Consider the following 17645-nt stretch of genomic DNA (forward strand, 5'->3'; position numbering starts at 1 on the left):
CCGCGGCCATGTCCCTCTGGATAAGGCCAGCCGCTCATTGGGCCGATTGGAGGCCTTGGGGCGACGCCCCGCCCAACGGCTGAGTAAGGGGTGGGCTGTGGAGCTGAGCCACCGCGCAGGGGTGGTGGGCCGTGAGGTCCGATCCGAGGGGCCCAGAGGTGCTGCCGCCGCGCCGAAATGGGCTAGGAGCAAAACTATGTAGCTTTTTAAGTAAGTGCCTTCCGGTTGTTTCTTTCAGCACCTCTTCTTCCTCGGGACATCTGCGCCTCCAGGCCCGGAGGCCGGGCGGGGCCTTGGAGGGAAGGGGGAGGGGCTCCCTGCAGCTGGCGGGCCACTGCGGTCCCCAAGGCCAAGGCCCCTCGCGGGATGGGCCGCCCCGCTCGCCCTTCTCGCTCCTGTCTGCAGCCGGGCACGCTCTGCCCACGGCGCTCCTCGTGCCCAGAGGGAGGGGAGGCGGCGAAGAATGTGCCCTGTGATCCCCGAGGCTCCGGGACTTGCCGGCGCGTCCCGAGTCCGATGAGCTGGAATTTGGGGGCAGTGGGCGGGGCGTCGCTTGCGCGCAAAGTCCCCTAGGGTTTCCTTGCAGCTTGCGGGGGAGGGTGGAGGGAAGCTGTGGGTGTAGGTCGGACCCGCGGGCCAGGTTGTTGTGGTCCGCAGGGGTGATGAAGGCGTGGGGGCGGAGGGAAATCCCTGCCTGTCGTCCTTTCGCCGGGCCAGGTCTCTTCGTCCTGGTAGGTAAAGATTACTTCAGGAAAACTCACAAGCACCAAGAGATACCCGGACTCTAGGTCTATTCAGATTTTTCGTTGAAAATGGACTGCTGGTGGAGCAGGAGCCAGGCCGTGCTTTCTGGCCACCTTTCGAGGTGCATGGGTCTTAGGCACTCGTGGGCCAAGCAGCGAGTTACCGAGTTCTCGTTGAGTGCTTAGGACGGACGTTGGGGGAGTGAGGGATGGCAAGACTGGAGGAACTCAGGTTGCAAGCCAGCTGGGATTTCTCTAAATGTATGGGCTTGGGGAGAGAGGCCCCTCTTTTGATTCAAGAATGCACTCTTCCTGGCCAGCCAGTGGCACGGTGGTTAAGGTGGTTGGATTCCACAGGGCCGATTGCGATTGTGAGGTTTGAGTCAGGGGCTCCACGAACTGAAAAACACCCCCAGCCTATGTGAATGTGTGCCCGCCCAAAATCTCTAGAGGAGAATAGATGAGAAGAGATTGCAGTGAGTCCATCCATCCCTGTGGGGGTGGTGCTTTCTCATTTTCCCTATCTGTCTCTGTTTCTCTCTCTCCAGGGGGTGCAGTCACTCTATAGCATAAAAAAATAGCGCACACGCGTGCACACACACACACACACACACAGGATGCACTTTTCCCACCGGTCCTAGAGTAGGGGAGTGGAATTAGTATTAGTAAATATTAGATATTAGTTGGGCAGTGGATATTAGACGCCCACACACCCGGGCATAGTGTTAGAGGAGTCCAGAGAGTTCAGATTGCTAAATCCCAGGGCTTGCTTGCTTTGGCATTTGGCCTTTAGCTGTGTGTGCCCTGTTTTTTGGCCAGAGCTCTGGTACCCCAGACCATGGCCATTTTCTGGGGAGAAAGTCTCAGCCATTGACGGACCACACAGGGGCCTTGACAGGGAAATAGTAATTTTCAGGACAAAATGGGTGAAGGTGGGAGAACCCATCTCTTAGGGGAGTTTTGGGGACAGCAGGAGGTGATGAGGCTGCAGGGGTAAGACAGAGGCCAGAGAGAAAGACCTTTAACGTCAAGAAGAGAGGTTGACAGTTCCTCATTGCCTTTGAGGAATCCTGCACAGTCCCCAGCATGGAAGAGGTCACCGGTGTGTTTTAGGTGGATAGGTGTGAGTGAGAGCCAGGAGGCAGAGTCCGCAGGCCTAGGAGGAGGTGCAGGATGGGAACAGGAACCAGCATTCTTCTGACCAGTCCTAGAGAATGAGAGCAGTTAGATAGACTTAAATTCCCAGCTTATACCTTTCGGGGAGCTCTCCCAACCTTGACCTGTCACTTGAAATCATCTTGGGGGGCAGCACTCCTGGGAGAGCAGGCCATAGTGTCTGCATAGGGGTCAAGGTCTTGATTCTTCTGCCTCTGTGGCCACTGGACTGTGTGACTCTGACGAAGGCAGCTGCTGAGTCTTTGTTCCTGATGTTTCTGGGTGCTCCTTACTGTTGGGGTGGCATCTGCTCTGTTGGGGCTCTCCCTGTTTATTAGCTGCCAGCTTCATCCTGTCAGAGAGGAGCAGAGGACTGTAACCACATAATAGATATCAAACCTGGAAAGGACTCAGTCTTGAGGAATCTGGACTTGATTGTCCCGAGGTTGGCCCGGCATCTGAGAGATGCAGCAGTGGCCCTCCGAGCTCTCGCCCAAGATGCTGGCAGAGAAATGGGTACACGATGGTTACACCTGCAGTCCAGCAGCAGGGTCATGTGGCGGTGTTTCAGGGGCACTCATGCTCCTCCCAGCTTCCCTGTCCCCTCTGTAGTCCTGTCCTGCTTTCCTGGACACTTCCCTCCCTCTTGCACCCTGCTCATTCTAGCTGTCACTGTGTTCTGCTAATTTGGAGTGCCCTGTGTTTTGGGTTTTCTGTCTTTGTGTCTCCTTGGCCACCGCCTGGACCTGGCCCCTCACCTACCCTTGATCTGGACAGTGGATTTCCATCCCCTGTGAGTTGTGATTTCTCCTGGAGTGATAACATACCACTCTCATTTTGTCTCAGTTGGCGAGTACTTGCCTGTATGTCTACAGTGAGCCAGGCATGGGCAGGTGCTTTAATGAAGAACTTTGAGAAAAATAAAGTTTATAGGCCAGAAGGATACAAGCGACTGTGATGCATGTCACACTGCCAAGTTGTTTCTGTTGGTATTAAAAGTAAATGAATAGAGACCAGCAGGTGGCATGGTGGTTAAGGCTCTAGATTCCCACACGCTGACCATGGTTTGGGTCCCAGACTCAGCAGTTGAAAATCACACCAGTCACATGTACAAGCTTGCCCAAACATCCTGAGAGGAGAACGGAGAAGGGATTGCGGCTTGGCCATCCCCCCTGGGGGGTGATTTCTCACTTTCTATCTTTCTGTCTCTCTCTCTCTCTGGTGAGCGCACGCGCCCTGTAGCAAAAATCTCTCCAAAAAAAAAAAAGTTTTTTTTTAAAATTTTAAAAATAGTTATTTAATTTTATTTATTATTATTTTTAAAATTTGCTATAGGGCACATGTACTTATCAGAGAAAGAGAAAGTGAGAAAGCAAGCCACTGGGTTTGGGACTCAAACCACAGTCGACTATGTGAGAGTTCAGTGCTTCAACCACCATGCCACCTGCTAACCCAGAAAGTTTTCCTTGTTTGCTTTTTCCTTGTGGGCCACACATTTTACCTACTGGAGAGTATTGCTTCTTCATTTGGAAATTGTTCCTGGTCAGGGTCTTTGGTCAGGGCCCTGGGAGTGTAGGAGCTGCGACAGCAGAGTGAGATTTTGGGAGGGAGTGCATCTCTAGGAGGCAGACTCCTCTGTGCCAGATTCTGCTGAGCCGGTCTGTACACTGTCACCACGTGGGTCCTGACCACCCGCACTCATCCGGGCTGGCAGGACGGTTGAAGACCACGAAACCACGAGTGTGCACACTACCTCCTGAAAATGCCTGCTGCTAGTCTGAGGCCTTGCACGGCCCTCTCGTTTATGGAATAAACTCGGATAACCCGTATTCAGGGGCAGTTGTTATTTTTGAATACCAATAGTAATTGAATAACTGGATTTTCTGTAAATTACCTCATTATTTGAGCTTTGGTGGGCATGACTTTTTAAAAATAGTTTATTTCATGAGAGAGAGAGAGACAGACAAACACCCTCAGCAGGGTTTCACTCTGTGACTTCCCCCAGGCCTTCCCAGCCAGCTCGGATCACTGGCGCATGTGTACCTGGTGTGTACAGCTTAACCAGGAACCAACCCCTGACCTTCCATGTGGCTTCCAGCATTGCGGATCATTGCACCACCACTACGTCACTGCAGCTGGTTCAGAATTATTTTCCCAAAGGGAGTTTTATAAGCAGATTCACTTTCTTTCTAGTATTAGAAAAGTCAGTTTTCTTTGCATGTTATTTAAAAACAGAAAACTAATTCATGCAAGTAAACTTATCAGGGTATTAAATTATTTTGAAGTATTTACACCTAGATAGGAACTCAGTTCTGGTGTGAAGCACCAATTTGTATGCGATTATGATACATTTTTTTTTTTGGGGAGATTTTCACTGTAGGGCGCGTGCGCTCGCCAGACAGACAGAGAGAGACATAGAGACAGAAAGCGAGAAATCACCCCCCAGGGGAGATGGTCACGCTGCAATCCCTTCTCCTCCATTCTCCTCTTGGGATCTTGGGCACGCATCCACACGCGCCCGGCGTGAGTTTTAAGCCACCAGGTCCGGGACACGAACCACGGTCGACTACATGGGAGTCCAGCGACATAGCCATTACGCTAACTGCTGGTTCCCCGATTATGATACATTTTTAACATCAGGACAGAAAGTGTTAGAGAATAGTGTTAGAGCTCTTTGAAACCTGACTCTCAGACACAAGATTCGGCCATTGGCAACTGGACAGACTGATGTCCAAGAGAAGCAGATGACTTGGGGCTATAACAGCAGCCTCTGTCTACTCTGTGGGAATGCTTGCAAGAGTCTTGGGTACTTACACGTTCGTGCATGTGACCTGAGTGTTTTTGTTTTGAGAGGTTTTTTTTTTTTTTTTTTTCTACAAGGGAGGGTGCCTCTCCGAGGGGTACCGTGCACTCGCCAGAGAGACAGAGAGAGACATAGAGACAGAAAGCGAGAAATCACCCCCCAGGGGGGATGGCCATGCTGCAATCCCTTCTCCTCCATTCTCCTCTTAGGATCTTGTGCACGCACACATATGCGCCTGGCGTCAGTTTAAGCCGCTGGGTCCGGGACTCGAACAGCGGTCGACTACATGGGAGTCAAGCGACATAGCCAGTACGCTAACTGCTGGTCCCTGACCTGAGTGTTTTGATGTGGGATTCAGGAGTCTTCTTTTCCCTTACTGTTCTACCCTTCTCTGACTGCTATATTTGGATTCTGGATGTTCTTTTTTTTTTTCCTAGGTTTTTGCTATAGCACTGGGCTAGTGCACTCACCAGAGAGAGACAGAGAGGGAAAGTGAGAAATCACCCCCTGCCTAGCGGGGATAACCATGCTGCAATCCCTCCTTCATTCTTTTCACAGCATTTTTCACTTGGATTCTTAATACATCCCCAGACTCCTCTTCTAGTTATAAAAGGTTACTGTTGGGACTAGCAGATGGCATAATGGGTACATCGCTGGACTCTCATGTAGTTGACTGCAGTTCGAGACCTGGACCCAGTGACTTAAAACACGTGCTGGGTGCATGTGAGTGCATGCCCAAGATCCCAAGAGGAGAATGGTGGAGAAGGGATTGCAGCGTGACCATCCCCCTGGGGGGCGATTTCTCGCTTTCTGTCTCTGTCTTTCTGGTGAGCGCACACACCTATAACAGAAACCTCTCCAAAAAAAAAAAAAAAAGGTTACTGTTAGGTTTTCCGTGCAGAACCTACTCCTGCTTTCTGAACCTGTCCTTCCCCCCAGGGATGCTTCCCTCACCCTCCATCCTGTCTGCCTTCCCTGCTGCTCCCTTCTCACTACCCAGCTAGGTTGCTGGTCGCTCTGTGGGCTCTGGCTTTTGTACCCGCCATCTTGGGAGTGGATGCTGGTGTTCTGCCAGCATCTTTTCCAAGGAGCAGAAGGTGTGTTCTTTCCCAGTTTCCGTCTGACCATATTGCACAGCCTCGCCTGTTTCTTGTGTGGTTTTTGTCCCCGGTATCTTTACTTGGATGCTGTGCCAAGTAGAACCCACTGTGTCAGGAACCAAGACGAATTTTGATTTCTCGTGATTCTTTCCCATCAAAACTGTATTGTCCAGTGTTCTGGTGGGGACTCATAACAGGATTACCTGGGCGCCAGTAATAACTGAATTCAATAATTCAAATACCTGAACTGTGGCAGAGCTATGCCTGGGCCCCCGTCAAGGGATTATAGGCAGCCATTTTCATGGTAGACTCTTCTTCCTAAGAGGATTTGCAAGGGAGCTCAGGTGCTTCCTGCAGGCAGACCCCAGGGGGGCCTGCAGCCAAGACAGCTCTGGCTGAACTGAGGGGATTCTGTGTGGGGCCAGTGTGCCTGGCTGTCCTGTGGAGCTGGGAGATAAAGTATTGGCTGCTGTCCGTCTGTGGCTCATGAGACAAATGCTTTTCTAGGCATGTTTATTTCATATGATGAGCGTAGTGATTGGAGGAATAATTTTTTTTTAAAGAATTATTATTGGGGCCAGCAGGTAGCGTGGTTAAGGTGCTAGACTCCCACGTAGTTGACTGCAATTTGAGTCCTGGGCCCAGAGGCCTGAAACTCACACTGGGTGCATTTCTGTGTGTACCCAAATACCTGAGAGGAGAATGGAGAAGAGATTGCAGTGTGACCATCCCTCAGTAGGTGATTTCTCAGTTTCTGTCTCTCTGTTTCTCTCTGTCTCTCTCGTGAGTGCATGTGCCCTAAAGCAAAAAAAAAAAAAAAAAATCTTAGAAAAAGAATTATGTATTTAATTTTATGTATTTATTATTATTATTTTTAATTTACCATAGGGCATGTGTGCTCACCAGAGAGGGAGAGAGAGAGAGAGAGAGAGAGAGAGAGAGAGAGAAAAGCTAGTCTCCAGGTCTGGGACTGGAACCACGGTTGGAGATGTGGGATCTAGCGCCTTAACCACCATGCCACCTGCTGGCCCTGAGGAATAAGTTTTATAATAAATTCTGGGGTCAGCAGTGGCACGTAGTTGGGGTGGCTGGATCCCACTTGGCTGACTATGTAGTTTGAGTCCTGGACCTGTTGACTTGAAAAATCACTCCAGGTACATGTGTGTACTTGCCTCCTGTCCCTAAAGGAGTGAAAAATGGGGACTGGATTGTGGCATGGTCATCCCCTATGGGGAGTAGTTTCTCACTTTCCTTCTCTCTCTTTCCTGTGATTGCATGGGCCCTCTGGCAAATTTGAAAAAAAAAATAAAGAAAAAAAGGATAAATTCTGACATCTGTAGCTTTGAGTCAGCCAGCTAAACCTCCGTTTTTTCGTCTGCAACATGAGTCTAACGATACCTGCGTCCCTGGTGCTATTGTGAGCATTACAACAGCATGGAGGTTGTCCAGCCTTGGGCAGCACTGACGCAGTGCTCACGGTGCTTGGGCCACGGCGGGGCCTGGACCCCTCAGGCATGTTGTGCAGGCCCGTGATCCTGGCCGTCTCAGCCTAGGGTAGATCACAGTGTGGTCACTCTGTCGGGAAGCCTCTCTCTCTCTCTTTGTGTTTCTTTCAAAAGAAGTAAATAGGAGGCAGTAGGTGGCATAGTGGTTAAGGTGCTGGACTCCCGCATGGCCAATCACGGTTCTGTCAGCTCGAAACTCACGCCAGGTGCACGTGCGTACTGAGAGGAGAGTGGAGGAGAGAAGATTGCAGTGTGGCCACCCCCACCAGGGGGTGATTTCTTACTTTCTATTTCTCTGTCTCTCTGGTGAGTACACATACTATCTAGTGAAAATCTCTATCCAAAAAAAATAAATAAATAAAGAGGGGATTGGCAGGTGGCCTGGTGGCTAAGGGTGTTGGACTCCCACATGGCAGACGGCAGTTCAAGTCCCAGACCTGGTGGCTTACTTTCTCACTTGCCCTCTTTCTCTTCCCCTTTCCCTCTGTGGTCAAATTTAAAAAAGAAAAAAAAAAAGAAAAGAATAAAGTTTAAAAAAAGTTCTTAAAGAAAAAGAAAATTAAAAGAAAGAAAGAAAAGGGGCGCCAGCAGGTTGCATGGTGGTTAAGGCACTGGACTCCTATATCAGTCTCCAGCTTGTTAGAATTCTGGGCCTGCTGGGTTTCAGGTTGACTGGGCCAGGGGTCCAAACTGGAGTCAGCCAGATGGCTTGCAGCACTGCAGTTCAGTCAGTTCTCTACAGCCTGTACCACCAGGCTGGACCTATCTTTATAATTTTTTTTAAACTAGTTTTTGCTAGGGTACATGCACTTACTGCAGAGAGCAAGACAGAGAGAGAGAGAGAAAGAGAAAATGAGAAATCACCCCCCAAGGGGGATCGGCAGCACTGTAATCCCTTTTCCTCCATTCTCTTGGGATGAGGGGCACATATACACACACGGTCCTAGTGTGATTTTCAAGTGCTGGATCTAGGATTCAAACCATGTAGTTAGCCGTGTGAGGTCCAACACCTGCTGGCCCAGTCTGTATAATTTTCTTTTTTTCTTTTTTGAAGAAGTTTTTGCTATAGGGCACGTGTGCTCACCGAAAAGACAGAGACAGAGAGACAGAAAGCGAGAAATCACCCCCCAGGTGGATGGCCATGCCGCAATCCCTTCTCCTCCATTCTCCTCTTGGAATCTTGGGCATGCACACACATGCGCCTGGTGTGAGTTTAAGCCACCAGGTCTGGGACTCGAACCACAGTCAACTACATGAGAGTCCAGTGATGTAGCCATTCCGCCATCTGCTGGTCCTGCAGTCTGTATAATTTTCAACTCTAGGATTATCTTCTCTTTATGGAAAATGATACTATTTTTTCTTTATTCCTCTTTTTTTTAAAAAAAAATTATTTATTTCCATTTGTTATTATTTTTAAAAAAAATTTGACCAGACAGAGACCAAGAGAGAGAGAAAGGGAAAGTGAGAGAGCAAGCTACCAGGTTTGGGACTTGAACTGTGGTCGACCATGTAGAATCCAGCACCTTTAACCACCACGCCACTTGCCGGCCCCACTGTTTTTCTATTTAAAGTAGTAACAGGGTTACCTTTTAAAATAAAAATTTAGGCACTACAGATGGCCTGGCGGTTATGTCACTGGAGGGGTTCGAGTCCCAGATCCAGTGATTTGAACTACCTGCTGGGTGCAGGTGCATGCATACCCACAATCCCAAGAGGAGAATGGCTGAAATGGGATTGTGGCATGACCACCCTTCTTGGGAGGTAATTTCTGTTTCCCTCTCATTGTCTCTCTCTGGTGAGCGCATGCTCTCTAAGGCAAAAACCTCTATCAAAAAAAAAAAAAGCTTAAAAAGAGAGTAGGCGTGTAAAAGAAACAGCAAATGGTAACAAGAGGGCCATTGTGTATGGTTGTGCAGGTTGTTTATTGCGCAGGGCGTGCTGCCAGCAGGCGTGGTGCAAACGGGGGCCAGTATACAGCCTGGAGCTGCGTGTACCCTGCACCCAACGGTATCCACTGGCAAGAGGGCTGTCTTTCCTGATTCTCACAAAGGCGCCACGTGAGCTGGCAGTAAGTGGTGGTACGTTGGCATGCAGTATATCGCAAATAGCGAAGGTGGCATGTAAATGATCCTCGTGGGAATCCCGCAGGTGGGTGTTAGTGTTCTGCATTGCACGGAGATGGAGGCTCAGGAGGTGGAATGACACGGTTAGAAATCTGATCTCCTTTTCTGTGCCCATGCTGTAGGCTCCTTCTCTAATAGGTGAGTGAAACCACACTGATGTATCAGGTGAGCCGACCAGGGGCAGTGGACGATGAGCTGTGGAATGTTCTTTCTTTCTTTATTAAGTTAATTATTTGATTTAATTTAATTTATTGTTATAAAATAGCTTTCATTTGAATAGAGAGGGACAGAGCAAGCAAGAAAGAAAGTGAGGGAACAAACTCTGAGGTCTGGGACTCTAACTAAGGTCAGCCATGTGGGAGTCCAGCACCTTAACCACCATACCACCTGTCAGCCCTGTGGAATGTCCTTAACCGGGGGCAATGTACCTGCTCACATTAGGGGAACACAGAGTAGTTAGCAGATAGCAACATCCTTAAAAGAGCTTGTTTCTGGAGCCAGTGGGCGGTTTAGTGTTTGAAGCACTTGATTCCCACATGGCCAACTGTGGTTCAAGTCCCAGACCCAGCAGTTTGAAACTCATGCTGGGCATGTGTGCCCAAAATCCCGAGAGGAGCATGGAGGAGAAGGAATTGCAGCGTGGCCATCCTCCCAGGTGTGTGTGTGTGTGTGTGTGTGTGTGTGTATTTCTCACTTTCTGTCTCTTTGTCTCCCTCTCTGTCTCTCTGGCAAGTGTACACGCCCTATAGCAAAACTCTCTAAAAAACAACAAAACCCAGCTTATTTCCTAAAGTGAGTTGAACGTTGACCTGTAATCTTCTTTTGGCTGTTCACGGATCTTTTAGTCATAAATCACATGAGAGCAAAGTCGGCCTCTGAAGTCACAGTTGTGATGGTGCTAGGGTGCCCTACATGGGTTCTTATTTTATCTGTATAGTATGGCTTTTAAGTAAATCCATTTGGCTTTTGCTTTCAAAACTTTAACTATAGGGCCGGCTCAGTAGCTCGGTGGTACTGTGCTGTTCAAATGAGGCTGGATCTATATAAAGGATCGAGGACCCAGTTCTCCGGTGGACCTGACGTGATGGGTGTGCACCCACAATCCTGGCTGTCTAGGAGGGCTGGGAGGAGGGGCAGGGATCACGGTGTGAGACCTCGTGGAGGGTGTTTGCCTGTCTGTCTCTGTCTCTCACTTTCATGAAAGAAATAAATAGACTTTAAACATTTATCTGTAACCAATATTTAATTTGCTATATGCCACATGTGCTCATTTAGATAGAAAGAGAGAGAGAGAAAGTGAGAAAGCAAGACACCAGGTCCAGCACTTGAACTGCAGTTGACTATGTGAGAGTCCAGTACTTTAGCCACCATGCCACTTGCCAGCCCCCATCCAATTTATTTATTTATTTATTTTTTTGAGAGGTTTTCGCTATAGGGCATGTGTGCGCGCCAGACAGACAGACAGAGACAGAGAGACAGAAAGCGAGAAACCACCCCCCAGGTGGGATGGCCACGCCGCCAACCCTTTTCCTCCATTCTCCTCTCGGGATCCTGGGCATGCACGCACACGCGTCTGGCGTGAGTTTAAGCCACCGGGTCCGGGACTCGAACCGTGGTCGACTATATGGGAGTCCAGCGACATAGCTATTATGCTAACTGCTGGTCCCCCAATTTATTTTTAAGAATCTCATTCATGGGGCCAGCAGGTGGCGTAGTGGTTAAGGTGCTGGACTCACATGGCTGACCACTGTTTGAGTCCTGGACTCAGAGGCTTGAGACACACTGGTTGTGTATGTGTGTGCCCAAAATCCCAGAGGAGAATGGAGAAGGGATTGTAGCGTGACCATCTCCCTTAGGGGGTGAAATTTCATTTTCTGTCTCTCTGGTGAGCACACATGCCCTATAGCAAAAATCTCTCTCTCATAAAAAGAACCTCATTCACAATAGCAAAATTGATGTGGAATGTATAGTTAATCTAATAAAAGTATATATCTTTATGAAAAAAATTATTGGAAGATGTAGAAGACATCATAGAGAGCTATACCATGTTTATAGATGATAAGATTCATTTTTTTGGGATAAGATCCATTATTATAAAGATGCTGACTCTTCTGTCCATGAATTTAATGCAGTTCCAATAAAAGACCTAACAGGATTTTTCGTGAACTTGGCAAGCAAATTCTAATTCACGCAACATTTGTAAAGAATTAGGAGCAGCCACACAATTTTGGATAACAGAGAATGTGGGGGGAGCCTTTGTCTATGAACTGACAAGACTTGCCATGAAGCAGCAGTCATGTAAAATGTGGTCTAGCTCTGCTTTGTCCAGTAGAATAGCCACTAACCACATGTGGCTATCGAGCCCTTGAAATGTGTCTAGTAGGAGTTGAGAAGTGCTATACGTGTAAAATATACACCAGATTTTTGGGGGCTGGCAGGTGGCGTGGTGGTTAATGGCACTGAATTCCCACATGGCCAACCGCAGTTTGAGTCCCGGACTTAGTGGCTTGCTTCCTTACTTTCCCTCTCTCTCTCTCTTTCTCTGTCCCTCTCTGGTCAAATTAAAATAAATAAATACATAAACAAAATAAAGTTCAATAAAATAATTCTTTAAAGAATAATAACAACAACAAATGGAATTAAATAAATTTAATAAAATAAAATGAAATATACACCAGAATTTGAAGACTTAATAGGAATAAAAAATATATTAATAAAGTATATTAATAAGGTTAATTGCATTTTTTTGTTTGTTTTAAGTTTTGCGATATTTCATGTGCACTTTCTGGAGAGATGCAGTGAGGGAGAGAGAAAGTGAGAAATCACCACCCATGGGGGAATGGCCATGCCCCAGTCCCTTTTCCATTCTCCTCTTGGGATTTTTGGCAGGCATGTATATGTGCCTGGTGTGTTTTTTCAAGCTGCTGGGTCTGGGACTCGAACAGCATAGTTGGCCATGTGGGATTCAGCTGCCTTAACCACTATACTACCTGCTTGCCCCAATTATATCTTTATTTTAGTGTGGTCACTAGAAAACTTGAAATTACATATATAATTATTTGCAATGTATTATAACTGTATTTCTCACAGATTTTCACTGGGCAGCTCTATTCTACACCAAATCAGAGTAGAGTCCAGAAAAAGGCCAGCCCTATATAGGAACTTGGAGTAGGACAAAGGTAGCATTATTTATTTATTTGTTTGTTTTTAAATCAATTCTTTTTTTCCTTAAGAATTATTTTTTTAAATTTTCATTTATTTATTTATTTATTATTTGTAATTTGACCAGAAAGAGAGAGAGAGAAAGCAAGCCTCCAGGTCTGGGACTTGAACCACAGTCAGCTATGAGGGAGTCCAGCACCCTTAACTGCCATGCCACCTGCCGGCCCCCAAAGGTAGCATTATTAACCACTGTGAAAGGGTTAGACTACTCAAACGTAATGTTGGCACAATTGGCTTTCCATATGGAAAAATAAAATTAGATGCCTCATTTATACCATGTACGAAAATAAAATCCAGATGGATTGAAAACCTAAAAAAAAAAAATAAAAAAAAACTTTAATATTCTTAAGAGATTTTTGGGACTGTCTTTGTAGTTATGGAGTTGGAGAGGATGTGGTTTTTAGTAGACTTTGCTGCATGACAGACCAGTCCAAACTTAATGGCTTACAACTGCCACCATTTATTATTTTATTATGCGGATGGCCGGCTGGGTGGTTGTGCTGGGCTCACTTGGGCTCCCTCATGTGGCTGTGTTCTGCTAGAGGGTTGGCTGTGATCACAGGGCCACACCCCCTCCCACAGCCCCCCACCCCCCCATGGTCTTTGTTTACCCGAGATTCTTCACAGCATGGTGGGCTTCAGGCACCAAGAGAATGAATGAGAGTGAGCGGGCAAGGCCTCTGGAGGTTGGAACTCAGAAATCACACAAAGTCAGACCTGTCCATTGGCTGAAGGAAGTCACATGGCTGGCTCAGATTCAGAGGGCGGGGAAGTAGACCCCACCTTCTGGTAGAGGGTGGTCAAGTCATTGGGAAGGGGCATTGCTAGTGGGAAGGCATGTCAACCACAGATTTCCTATGACCCAGAAAGAACTGACCAAAAATACAAAAATGGGCAAATCCAGCTACATTTAAATAAAAAGCTTCTGTTTCTGAAAACATAAGTCGCAGACTAGGAGAAGATATTTGCAACATGTATTAGTATCCAGATGTGTAAACAGTTATGAATCATAAGACAGAGTCTGATGATCTGGTAGAAAAGTGGTCAAGCCCAGCCATGGTGGCACAGGGGTAACATAATGCTCTGTAGTCCTGAGGCCATGACTTGAGGTCTCCCTGTACACGCCTGTGATGAAAAGACCCTATTAGGGGTCTTCCTTCTTCTCTGTCTCTCTGTGAATAAATAAATAAATACACTTACAGTGGACAAATGATATGATAATTTACCGAATACAGTAAAATGATGTTCAGTTTCATGTAACATATTTCTGACCTTGCTAGTCATAGAAATGAAAATGATTCACAGTGAGATATTGCTTTTTAAAAGTTTGCTTATTTTACTAAAGAATTATTTAATTTGATTTATTATTACTATTATTATTATTGTTCAAATTGACCAGAGAGAGAGAGAGAAAGTGAGAGAGCAAGCCTCCAGATCCAGGACTTGAACCGCATTCTCCCATGTGGAAGTCCAGTGCCTTAACCACCATGCCACCTGCTGACCCCTTAAAGTTTATTTTGAAAAATTATTTTATGAGAGAGTCTCTCTCATGAAATAATACAGGAGATACTGTATTGACAAGATCTCGCTGCACTGTGATCCTTCCTCCGTCTTTCCAACCAGCCAGGATCAAGGGTGTGTACAGGTATGTCTGGCATGTCCAATTTGACTAGGGGACCTGAATCTGGGCTTCCCATGTGGCTTTAGCATGGATAGAGCTTGAAAACGTAATATTGCTTGAAAAAGGGCCTGTTCCAGAATAGTGTTATTATACTACAAAACAATGCATTTTGTCGTTTGTGAATATGAAAGTATTAAGGGAATATTGCTGTGATGATGCTTAGGGAAGGAATGTAAATTGAGCTACAAAAAAAAAGTTTCAGGAAAAAAAAATATATCTATTCAATGACTGCAGTAGGATATGTAGCCCCAGCTAGGTGCTACTTTATACGAAGAGTAAAGTTAGACTTGTGTTCATGGAAATGTGTGTGTCACCTGTGTTTGCTAGGGGGGTATTTGGATTGATTAGGGTCTTTGGTGATTCAATAAAATGTGGGGGGAAAACAGTATAGAAAGCAAATATAGATACCAGAGACAGTGTGAGAGGAGAGTGGGAGATGGCGGAGGGTAAGAGACAGGGAATCAAGGATGGGGGAAAAAAGCAAAACATACAGAAAACAAGAAATGGAAGATCATTTGCTGACAATAACATGTTTGTTGATGTGCTTGATTGAGACAATATACAGTGTACTCTGGATGGAAAATCTCATTTTGTATGCAGTAATGATATACAGTGAATGAATGCAAAACAAAAAAGAAAAAAAAAAAAAGAAAGTATTAAGGGAATACTGCCTGTCCTCCTGCGACTGGGCCACTACTTTATGCTCACAGCATAAGTCTGTGTTCTAGCATTTCGTCTGCCAAAACAAAATATGGTAGACTGGGTTGCTTAGAAAAAAAAGGGAGATTTATTTTTAACAGGCTAGGAAGTTCTTCCAGAAGCAGCAGATTCATGTCTGATGAGGGCCTAGTTCCCGATTCACAGATAGTTAGCTTTTCTCCGTAACTTCACATGGTGGAAGGAGCAAGAGTTCTCTCAGGCCTGTTTTTAAGGTTTTTGCCATGGGTCTTGTGCACTCGCCAGAGACAGAGGCAGTGAAAGTGAGAAATCACCCTCCTTGGGGATTGGCCATGCCACAGTCCCTTCTCCTCCTGGGATTTTGGGCATGCATGCATATGTACCTGGAGTGATTTTCAGATTACCAGGTCTGGGACTCAAATCACTGTCCCCCATGTGGGAATCCAGTACCTTAACCAGCACGCCACCTGCTAGCCCCTCTCTGGCTTTTTTAAAGGCACTAATCTCCATGAAGACTCTGCCATTTTAACCTAATCACCTCCCAAAGGGCCCCCCCCCCTTCTAACTGTCTGACCTAGGGGGTCAGATTTCAATGTATTAATTTGGGGGGGTACAAGCTCTGAGACCATAGCACAGACTGATAGAAATAATCCAATGATACAGAGAAGTGTTGGTTAGGATGCGATGAAGGATGGGGAATCAGCCCCGTTCACGGGGCAGAAAGTGGCCCTGCATCGTCCACATCTGCTGCACTGGCAGGTGCACGCACCCTTTGTCACCTTCTCAGGAGACAGCACGGTGTGTGTTCAAGGAACACCCACGAGGCTACCAGCATTCGCTGCACCTTCTAGCATCATTTGAAATACTGAAAAGGTGGAACCAAGTTAAAAATAGGATATTAGATAACTAACTCATGACATATTCACTTAAAAGAATACTGTATAGGGGCCAGCAGGTGGTGTAATGGTTAAGGCGCTGGACTCCCACGGTTTGAGTTCCAGATCCAGCGGCTTTGAACTCATGCCAGGTGCATGTGCGTGCATACCCAAAATCCTGAGAGGAGAATGGAGGAGAAGGGATTGTGGTGTGGCCGTTTCCCCGGGGGGTGATTTCTCATGTTCTGTCTCTCTCTCTCTCTGGCGAGCACATGTACCCAATAGCAAAAAAAAAAAAAAAAAAAAAAAACTCTCTTAAAAACAACAAAAAAAGAGACCAGCAGTTAGCGTAATGGCTATGTCGCTGGACTCCCATATGGTTGACCGGCGGTTCGAGTCCCGGACCCGGTGGCTTAAACCAGCGTGTGTGTGCGTGCGGGTGTGCTCAAGATCCCAAGAGGAGAATGGAGGAGAAGGGATTGCGGCATGGCCATCCCCTTGGGGGGTGATTTCTCGCTTTCTGTCTCTCTGTCTCTCTGTCTGTCTGGCGAGCGCACGCGCCCTGTAGCAAGAGATACTGTATTGTAATTTCTGTACAGCAGAAATCAGTGAGTGAATGGGAACCGAATGGCTCAGCATATCCAGAACCTGAAAACGTAATGCTACTTGAAAAGGGACTGTTCCATAATAGTTACAGTATGATACCACAAATTTTAAAAGCCCACAAAACAATGCATTTTATTGTTTGTGAATATGTAAGTATTAAAGGACTAGAGATGTGGGCAAGAAAGATACACATCAACTTCAGGACGATAGCTACCTTTGAAAGAGGAAGAGAGAATGGGGTCAGGGAGGGGCATATGGGATTGCGGTCTACTCTGACATATTTCATTTCTTTTTTTCTTTTAATTTTCTGTAGGGTATGCACACTTGCTGGAGGGAAACGGATTGAGGAGTGGGGAGGGTGAGAAAGCACCCCCCATGGGGGGGATGGTCACGCCACAGTCCCTTCTCCTCTATGCTCCTCTCAGGATTTTGGGCCCTCATGCACATGTGCCTGGTGTGTTTTTCAGGCCACCAGGTCTGGGGCTTGAACTACACAGTTAGCCATATGAGATCCAGCCGCCTTTATCACCATGCTACTCACAGGCCTTACTTCATTTCTTAAAAGAAAATCTGAGGCACATATCACAAAATGTTAACATCAGGGGGACCAGCAGTTAGCGTAATGGAACACCCACGAGGCTACTGGCGTTCGCTGCACCTTCAAGCATTGTTTGAAATACTGAAAAGGTGGAACCAAGTTAAAAATAGGTTATTAGAGAGAACCAGCAGTTAGCATAATGGCTATGTCGCTGGACTCCCGCATAGTCGACCACGGTTCGCGTCCCGGACCTGGGGGCTTAAAACTCACGCCGGGTGCGTGTGCGTGCGTGCCCAAGATCCCGAGAGGAGAATGGAGGAGAAGGGATTGCGGCGTGACCATCCCCCCTGGGGGGTGATTTCTCGCTTTCTGTCTCTATGTCTCTCTCTGTCTGTCTGGTGAGCGCACGCCACGCGCCCTATAGTGAAAATCTCTCCAAAAAAAAAAAAAGGATATTAGATAACTAACTCATGACATGTAGTCGACTGCGGTTCGCGTCCTGGACCCGGTGGCTTAAAACTCACGCCAGGCGCTTGTGCGTGCGTGCCCAAGATCCCGAGAGGAGAATGGAGGAGAAGGGATTGCGGCGTGACCAGCCCCCCTGGGGGGTGATTTC

At 47.0% G+C, this 17645-nt stretch overlaps 1 protein-coding gene across 1 annotated transcript in view; it reads left to right on the top strand.

Moving 5' to 3' along the window:
* Positions 1-17645, top strand: part of ANKRD27 (ankyrin repeat domain 27) — a gene marked incomplete in the record, with an annotated part of 85726 nt that overhangs the window by 1819 nt on the left and 66262 nt on the right.

This window comes from Tupaia chinensis, unplaced genomic scaffold, assembly GCF_000334495.1.
Source record: "Tupaia chinensis unplaced genomic scaffold, TupChi_1.0 Scaffold145396_1, whole genome shotgun sequence".
Lineage (NCBI taxonomy): Eukaryota > Metazoa > Chordata > Mammalia > Scandentia > Tupaiidae > Tupaia > Tupaia belangeri.